This window comes from Lactuca virosa, chromosome 5, assembly GCF_052849685.1.
Source record: "Lactuca virosa cultivar CGN04683 chromosome 5, Lactuca_virosa_CGN04683_v6, whole genome shotgun sequence".
Classification (NCBI taxonomy): domain Eukaryota; kingdom Viridiplantae; phylum Streptophyta; class Magnoliopsida; order Asterales; family Asteraceae; genus Lactuca; species Lactuca virosa.
The window spans coordinates 148,142,494-148,152,106 of record NC_136430.1 but is presented as its reverse complement, the minus strand read 5'-3'; positions in this window follow the sequence as shown (position 1 = coordinate 148,152,106).

The window sequence follows — 9,613 nt, the reverse complement described above, 5'->3', positions numbered from 1 at the left end:
AGGCTGCTCGATGACGATTACAAGCCTTGGATGACTTTTGCTGATCCCCCAACTGATGGTTATTGGGAGGTTCCAATCTCCCCCAATTCAAAATGCTTCCTAGTATTTGAGTCCTTCGACCCCAGTCTTCCTGATGACCAGAGACTTCCTCTTGAGTTTGAGCGGTTAATTCAATTTCATGCTAAGCATGGAATCTCCATTGAAAAGATCTGGTCAAATGACAGACCCGATGCTGTCAAAAACTACAAGGTGAGGAAATTTATGAAGACAAACTTCGTTCAATACACACATACCAGGAGAGGAATGGACTACATCAGAAGTCAGGCAGACTTCCCTTTTATGAACCCAGAAGAAATCTTTCTTATTGCAAGGGTGTTCCAACTCAAGTATGAAAAACATCCTAAGATGAAGATCACCTTTGAAAAGGCTTGTAGATTTCTTGAAGCCTTAGTCTGTGACTTTGGTAAAATTGATGCTGAGATATATCTTGTGCTTCCTCCAAAATACAACTTCCCAAAATTTGAGCCTGCACCAACTTTTACCCAAGGATATCAAGAAATGTCACTTGGTGCTACCAACTTTCCGGAGTTAGGAGTTAATTACAAAAGATCCAATAGTGATCTCAAGTACATCATTCTAGTCACTTCAATGCACAGGCTAACCCACAAGCAACTTGAAGTGACTCAAGCTTCAGTTCAAAAGCCCAAGTACACTACGGATGAAGTAAAGTTCGAGATCACAAGGAGAATCACTTGGATAGGAGAAGTGAGGAAGTTTTGGTGGCTCCTCATCAAGTTTTTGAAGCTGGATAATTGAAAAAGAAAAGTTGAAGAGGTCCCTATGGGGGAAATTGTTAGAAAAAAAGTGACCCTCTTCAACTTGACAATCTGCAATCAGACTCTTAGTACTGCAGTTACTTTCACCCTACCACAATCCTCTCTTTACTACCGCAACTGTCTCTCTACCGCAACTGCCTTCTGTCTACCGCAACCATCTCTCTCTCTCTCTCTCTCTCTCTCTCTCTCTCTCTCTCTCTCTCTCTCTCTCTCTCTCTCTCTCTCTCTCTCTCTCTCTCTCTACCGCAATTAGATGCCAACCGCAATCTCCCTACTGTAGTGAAGATTTAAGTTACGTCCAACTGACTTAGCGTGATAGCACCTGTTTATCCAATGGACCTTGCATGGCCATACTAGTCAGTAGTTATATAGTTAGTTATTCTGGATGTAACTTTTAGAGGCTCTATACTTAGAGTGCTCATGATCTGTATCAAACACTTCTTACCACTACTTATTATCACAATCAGTTGATCTTTCTCTCGAATACAAAGATCATTTTCTTGTCTCTCTATCTTTATGATCATCATCGAACATCCTCTTCACTTTAAATTGATCTCTTATACTAACTCGTGTTTGAGTGCAAACCTTGTTACGAATCAGTTTGGTGTTTACTTGATATAACTTGTCATTTACATTTCCTTTACGTTTCAGCACTTTACATTTCCACATCTAACATCTAACAAATCTAACTTATTATTGTTGAGCTTTAATGATCCTTTGAGATTAACTTAATTCCGCAACTATATTCTTGTACTAACGTTTGTTCAACTATTTCACAAAGTTCTTCTGTCAACATAACTGAAGGGTACAATCCCGATGAATCCTCCCAACCCTGACTGTCCTATCATCGACAATCTCCACATCAAGAGGACGAACCAGCTCTCCTAGAGCTCCATCAAATCTCTTGCTAAGCGCAAGAGATACAAAAGATCGGGTAGCCCCTGAATCAAATAATACCAAGGTAGAGATGCCGTTTACAAGGAACGATACTAAAATAAAACACATAATCATAAGCAATAATTCGATATAAATAAAGAGATAATGAGAAGATACATACGCGTCACAACATCAGGAGCTGCACGCGCCTCCTACGCCGTCAGCTGGAATGCCTTGCTCTTCGCCGCTGGTGCATCTGCCCGACCCTGATTGCCGTCAGTAATCCTCAATGTCACAGCCGCAGGTGCCGACACCGGTCCTGCCTCAGTCAAACTCGGACAATGGGCCTTCTTGTGGCCCCTCTTACTGCACTAAAAGCTAATTAGATGAGATACCAGAGTGATGGGGGTGGTAGCAGTACAATATCTGCTGATATGATCAGTCCGACCGCACTTCAAGCAGCCAGAATCCACCCCCTTGCACTCCCCCTCGTGCACCTTTCCGCACTTGCCACAACGGCTACGACCATGATGGCCTCTCGGTCTAGAATCAGATACCCTGGCCTCTTGCCTAAACCCTCAACACTCGTCGTAGAATCTGGCTTCCTCTTCTTCTCCATATCTAAGTCAATCTCCCTCTCCTTAGCCCTCGCTATCATGTCTTCCAGCGTCTTGCATTTGGATCGGCTAACAAACTGCCGAATATCACTCCTCAACATATCATCGTATCGGGCCTTCTTCATCTCCTCATCCGCCACATACTGCGGTACCAGAATCGCCCTCTCCCTGAACATAACGGTGATCTCGGCCACCGTCTCCGAGGTCTAACAAAGATCCTGGAACTCTCACGCCAGCTGTTTCACCTCAATCACTGGTGCGAACTCGGCTTGGAACCTGGTCGAGAAGTAACTCCAGTTCATCAAATCAATAGCAACATCATCCCCGATAGCACGCCCTACCTCCTCCCGTAAATCACGCGCCATATCCTTCAGAAGACAGGAAGATAATCTAACCTTGTCCCCCTCGGGACAACGGCTGGTACGGAAGGCATTAGCAACATCTGCCAACCAATTTCTGCTCACAATGGGGTCCTTGGCCCCATGATAGTTAGGCGCTCCACATGCCCGAAACTCCCTGAAAGTCGTAGAACGCACCCCAAGTAAGGCCACCATCTCAGTGCGAAATGCTCTCAACCGCTCTGATGTGATTTATGAACATGGTTTGACATGCGGAATTAAAGATTGCACATGGTGATTTCGGTGTTCAAGAGATGTATTGAATATGTATGGTGTTACAAAAAGGGATATAGATCTACATCTACATAATAAACATACACTTACACTCTCTACTTTTACACCTCTCAAGCATACCTCTACAAGTGGACTAAACCCACCTTATATATAGGTGTTTACATGTCTCTCTCTCACTCTCTATCTCATGAGTCAAAAGGCTAATGCACCACATGCAAGTGGGTCTACAAAAGTCAAACCATTTACAAAGTCATACATGGATAACTTTGTACCCCAACATTCTCCCCCTCAAAGTTAGGAATGGATGACCCGCAACAAATCTTCCAAAATCAAGCAACTACGCGATCCGAGCCTCAAGGGTGACACATGTCGAAATGAACTTCAAACCTTCAATTCTTTCATGATTCTTCAATTTGGGCTCTAGAATGTGAGACCATATGAACCGAGCTTCAACGAATGATTAAGAGCATCTTAAACTCCAAATAATCACCCTAAAGTTGAGTATAAAAACACACCCCAAAAATCTTCAATAATTCCAAACCCATTTCGAAACGAAATCACTTCCGAATCTCCAATCGCATCATTTTGTAAACTTCAAAAATTCAAGGTCACTTCGGTCTTCAAATCCGCGTAATATGAAAAATTCAACTTCGAATTTCCATATAAATTTCTCCCCCTTTTTATAATCGAATTTTGATTATAAAACCAACAAGGAAAGAGAATGTGCTCTATTCAGAATTTTTCGTATCAAAACTCCCCCTTAACATGTGGCATAAACTTTTTGCTTCAATCCGGAAAATCTAAAAAATATTCAATTTTTAGCTTCGTTCATGGACCACCTTTGACAAATTTTCTCAAAAATGGGTAGAAATTGTCAATTTCAAAATTCTATAGTGACCCGGTGCGCCAAAAACAGCCAAATATGCGAAATTCTCGCCCATTTGTGAAACTGGGTAGAAAACATCAATTCTCGTAAACTGCAGGGACCTGTTTTGAAAATTATCCCATTTCTCAGAATTTTCAGCCCAATTGAGAAATTGGGTAAATTCTGCCAACTTGCGAAAACTGCAGGCAGGCGAAATGGAAAATCAACATTAAACACAATTTTGACCTCGTTGCAAAAGTGGGTAAAAACTGTTATTTCTTTGAATGTTTAGGGATGCAAATTGAACATTTGTCTTCTTCTACGCTTGTTACTAGATTGTGAACGATGAACAAAAAAGAGAATGTGCTCTATTCTGAATTTTTCGTATCAAAACTCCCCCTTAACATGTGGCATAAACTTTTTGCTTCAATCCGGAAAATCTAAAAAATATTCAATTTTTAGCTTCGTTCATGGACCGCCTTTGACAAATTTTCTCAAAAATGGGTAGAAATTGTCAATTTCAAAATTCTATAGTGACCCGGTGCGCCAAAAACAGCCAAATATGAGAAATTCTCGCCCATTTGTGAAACTGGGTAGAAAACATCAATTCTCGTAAACTGCAGGGACCTGTTTTGAAAATTATCCCATTTCTCAGAATTTTCAGCCCAATTGAGAAATTGGGTAAATTCTGCCAACTTGCGAAAACTGCAGGCAGGCGAAATGGAAAATCAACATTAAACACAATTTTGACCTCGTTGCAAAAGTGGGTAAAAACTGTTATTTCTTTGAATGTTTAGGGATGCAAATTGAACATTTGTCTTCTTCTACGCTTGTTACCAGATTGTGAACGATGAACAAAAATTCACAGATGCGAATATGAGCTTTGCAAATGAAATTGCTATCTTTGATGCGAACTAACCATTTAAATTCCAAACCCAATCAACATCATAGAAGCAAAGCCTTCGCATCTCTAACCCCAAAATGTGATTGTGACCACAAATTCAAAATCAATTTTAACCTCAAAAACACGATTCATATGCGAACCCGATTTTGATATTCACTGCCTTTGCTACAAAAATTTTCGCATTGATTTCATTCACTCATATGCGAAAATCCAAACCCAATCATCTTCATATGCGAACTCAATTGAGACCCAGATGTGAATGACCCTAATCGTCACAGAATGCGAACTCAAAAGACAACTTCCATTGTGAAGCCTTCAAAATTAACCCTTTTGAAATCGACATCGACCAAAACACTTCGAAATGGCCAGTCGCACATCAAACTTTCACACTAAATTGATTTCGTTACCAAGCCATACGATACCATCGACATCAGGAAAGCCATCACTTTCGAATCATCAATGTACCCTTGAATCCAATACTCAGCATTAACCAAAATCAACATCGATACCCAACACCATCGATATCTAACTTTCGAAATCAATCAATTCCCAAGCATCGATCATTTGACATCCAAGAACATGAATTTTGACTTTTTAGATTTGACTTTTTATTAGCCCATCGACAATGAAAAATCGATAAACACCAAAGCTATCTTCTCAATATCAAATTTCAGATCAAATACCCATTTTCAACCAAAATTTCAACCGTTCTTCATCTGTTCTTGAATGTTCTTCATTAGTTTATCAATTTCAATCTAAATCAACGATTTGCGACTTCAATCAAAATCTCGAAACCAAGAATCATCAATTCATCGATCAGATTTAATCAATAACCAACATCGATTCTATCATCTCAATCAAAGATCTAATGTTCAATTTCTTGGCAATAACTTGATCATCATCGATATTTGTAATAGAACAAATCGATTCACAAGTTTATAATCACAAGTAAAGTCAAATCGATTAACACAATCGTTGAATCAAAAACAGAACTCAAGAACTCGAAGTTTAAACCGAGAATCAAGAAAATCAACAAAGTACAACCCTTTTATGCATACAACAAAGAACGAACACAGTTAATACTCATCTTACTATCTCACTGATTAAGTGAACATTTTGGGCTTCTTGTGATAAGATATCGAAATTGGGCTAAAAAATGGACATGAACAGTAATTAATTCTCATTTTGGGCTCAAGATATGAATCATTGTCGAATCAAAATACTTGAACAAAAAAAATGATTCGATGAACATGAACATTTAGAAGATTTCGACAATATGTTCTTGGGCTAAATCTTAATTCAAACTAGCAATTACAAATTAAGAATCGAATCGAACAAAAGAGAATAAGATTGGATCGGGCTTGATCAATGAAAAAATTATTGGATCATAACAAACGGGTTTTTCAAAAAAAAATTGATCCAACGTATCAAAATGATCAAAATCCAAGAACACAATGCACGAATCAAAGAAATTAAAAGAGATCATAGAGAGAGACTCACCATAAATGTTCCAATTGTGACAAATTTAGCCAAACCGAGAACTGTTTCTTCAAAAAATCATGTTGATCTTCGAAGACCCGCACTGATACCAATTGATGTGATTTATGAACATGGTTTGACATGCGGAATTAAAGATTGCACAATCAACATGGTGATTTCGGTGTTCAAGAGATGTATTGAATATGTATGGTGTTACAAAAAGGGATATAGATCTACATCTACATAAATAACACACACTTACACACTCTACTTTTACACCTCTCTAGCACACCTCTACAAGTGGACTAAACCCACCTTATATAGAGGTGTTTACATGTCTCTCTCTCACTCTCTATCTCATGAGTCAAAAGGCTAATGCACCACATGCAAGTGGGTCTACAAAAGTCAAAGCATTTACAAAGTCATACATGGATAACTTTGTACCCCAACACGCTCATCAAGAATCTCTAGAATACCCTCCTTGATCATGCCAAAGATCACAGGAGTCTGTTCAATGATACTGCGAGTAATATCAGACGAGATGAAGTCCCTCGTCTGGTCATCAAGTTTCCCGGCTCCCGAATCTGAGCCTGAACCCTCGCCGACATCGGAACTGCCAACAGGTCTGCCTCGCAACACCACCATACTGAAAAAAGAATAGACCATAAAACCATCAGCATATGCATTGAAATATACTGAGGGATCACAACCCTGTAAGTTTTCTGAATTTATCGTTGCCTTCCTTGAATTGAGTACGGATCCACTTCTTCCAGTAGTACGGGCCCATACTACCTTCCACATCTATCTGTACTTTCTTCAAGAGTTGATTTGACTCAACCAGGTCACTCAAAATCGTCTAATCCCCCCCCCCCTCGGGCGCATAAAAGACTCTCAGTACTAGATCTCATCCTAGGTTTTCCTAGGGCAACTCCATACCACTCTCCGCCATCAGCTACAGAAGGAACACCAACTAATATCCTCTAACTAGCTCGCGAATATTATTACATATTACAAAAACTAGATAATTCTTCGAATGAGAGGTCTCACACTACAACGGTTGGACTCAAACAAGAGCTGCGCAATAGAGTTAAACCTAACCTTCTCAAATTATTTAGTTTCCATAATATGTAACTTAGCAATATTCGTTTACTAGTTAGCCGAAGCTAGGTAGAACTCCTAAAAGCAAAAATCAAGAAGCATTCAAGCATCAAGTAACAGAACCAAGAATACCTAAACATGCCATCCTATTATTGACTGATTAGTGCTAGCATGCTAGTCTACAAGCTCATACAACATGCATACAAAGGCATCTCTCCTAGCATTCTATCATACAAAACCGAGCAGATCCTTAGCCCTAACTAGCATGCAGTTCATAAATTCATAATTCAAAACATATCATAACATGTATGGATATTTTGGGATAACTTACTTGAGCTCGGTTGACTCCATGCACCACACCCTTTTCTCTTTTAGAAATTTCCTTTTTTTTAAAAAAAATTCTACCAAGTCCTTAGTTTGAGTTCAGACACACCCGAGAGTGTGCCGGAATCCCTTAAACCAAGGCTCTGTTACCAACTTGAAACATCCAAAAATATGGTCCCAAAAAATTCATTTTAATAATAGATAAAATAGTATTATCCAATAACATCCAAGCATTTAAATAAAACCTAATGTATCATTTTCTCATAAAATCAGGGTAAACATTATAAGCGGAATCTCAACGGTGTGTGCGATGCAGTCAACCAGAGCTCTTCCCTTTACAACCGGTAGTACCTAAAACATGAACTAAAAATGATAAGCATAAAGCTTAGTGAGTTTCCACCAAAATACCACATAGCAACCAGACAATAAACATACAGTAAACATATAGTGGGTCGCGCCCGACATCGAACCCCGTCCGACATTGGGCGCCGCCCGACATCGAGCTGAGCTCGGTAAACGGGCCCCGTCCAACATAAAGTAACATATATCAAATAACCACATACACATGCAATAATCACATAGATACATAGCATACAAATATCAATCAGGCCCCGCCCGACATCGGACCTTAGCCCGGAAAGCATATAAACACAGGCACATGCAAGAGTCACAAAGACAGCTAGCATACTAACAACATAACATTACCATGGGCCGACATTGGTGCCTTCGACCCGCTAGACCCGGTAAGGAAACTTACCTCGAATACAAAAAGGTAGTTGAATGGATCCCGACTCCAAATAACGACTTTTCTCAACCCCTAAACATAAAAGATTTCCTTAAGTACAACAAAAAATGCCCAAAAGTCCCTTATAGGTTAAACTTGGTCAAAGACTAAAGTCAAAGTCAAGGTCAACGATCCGAGTTGACCCAGCTCACCGAGTTTATCCATTAGTCTGCAAAGTCGGGAAGAAACAGATCCAACTCGTCGAGTTCATCCATAAACTCACTGAGTTAGCTAGAAACCCAACATCTTAATCCATTAAGCCGGCCTTATCGAAACTAAGAGCTTCACAACTCCGATCTTAACTGAAATGGCCTCAAGAAGGGTAAAGTTTCCAACTTTACCCCTAAGAACCACAAAAAATGGGTTCAAAACCCAAACCCTAGGCTTAAAAGGGTAAGGGATTAATCATTAAGCACTAAATCACCAAAGGCATAGCCCTAAACTGTATATCTGGCCCTAAAAGTTGAAAGGCCACATAAAGTTTCCAACTTTACACTCATACATGACTAGGAGAGACTCAGATGCACAAAAGAGGCCAAAAGAAGGACTTAATGAATGCATGAAGCCCTTAAGACCATAAAGTTGGCACCTTTATGCCAAAAGAGCACATGAAGATCATAGATCTGAAATAATAAACACTTGGGACTTCTACTTCCCCAAAAACCACCCATCCATGGCTAAAAGCATACAATCTAACCCAAGAAGAGATCTAAGCAAATATTAAGCAAGGTTAGAACTTTATACCCAAAATGTGTTGAAAATGGAGCAGAGAATCAAGATCTGAAAGCTCCTACTTGAACCACCACCTTGCACCAAGCTTCTCTTCCTTCAATGAGCTTTAAACACACCAAAACACACCCAAAATGAGCTCACAACACTCAATAAGGCTCTAGGGTTTTGAGATTAGGGTTAAGGGCTATAGAGGCTGGGAATGAGGCCAACACCTAAGACTTAAGGTGTTTAAATAGGGTGAAAAACCCAAAAATTAGGGTTTCCTTCGAAGCTGCCAACTCGCCGAGTTGAGGCACCTCAACTCGTTGAGTTGACTCATTAAACTACGCGGCCAAAAACACTTCAACATGTCGAGTTGGGGCTGCCAACTCACCACTTTCTTCAAGAAAAATTATAAATACTTATAAATAAATCCATACCAGAAACTGTTGGATTAGGTGTCTAAGCCCATAACTATTATTGGTAT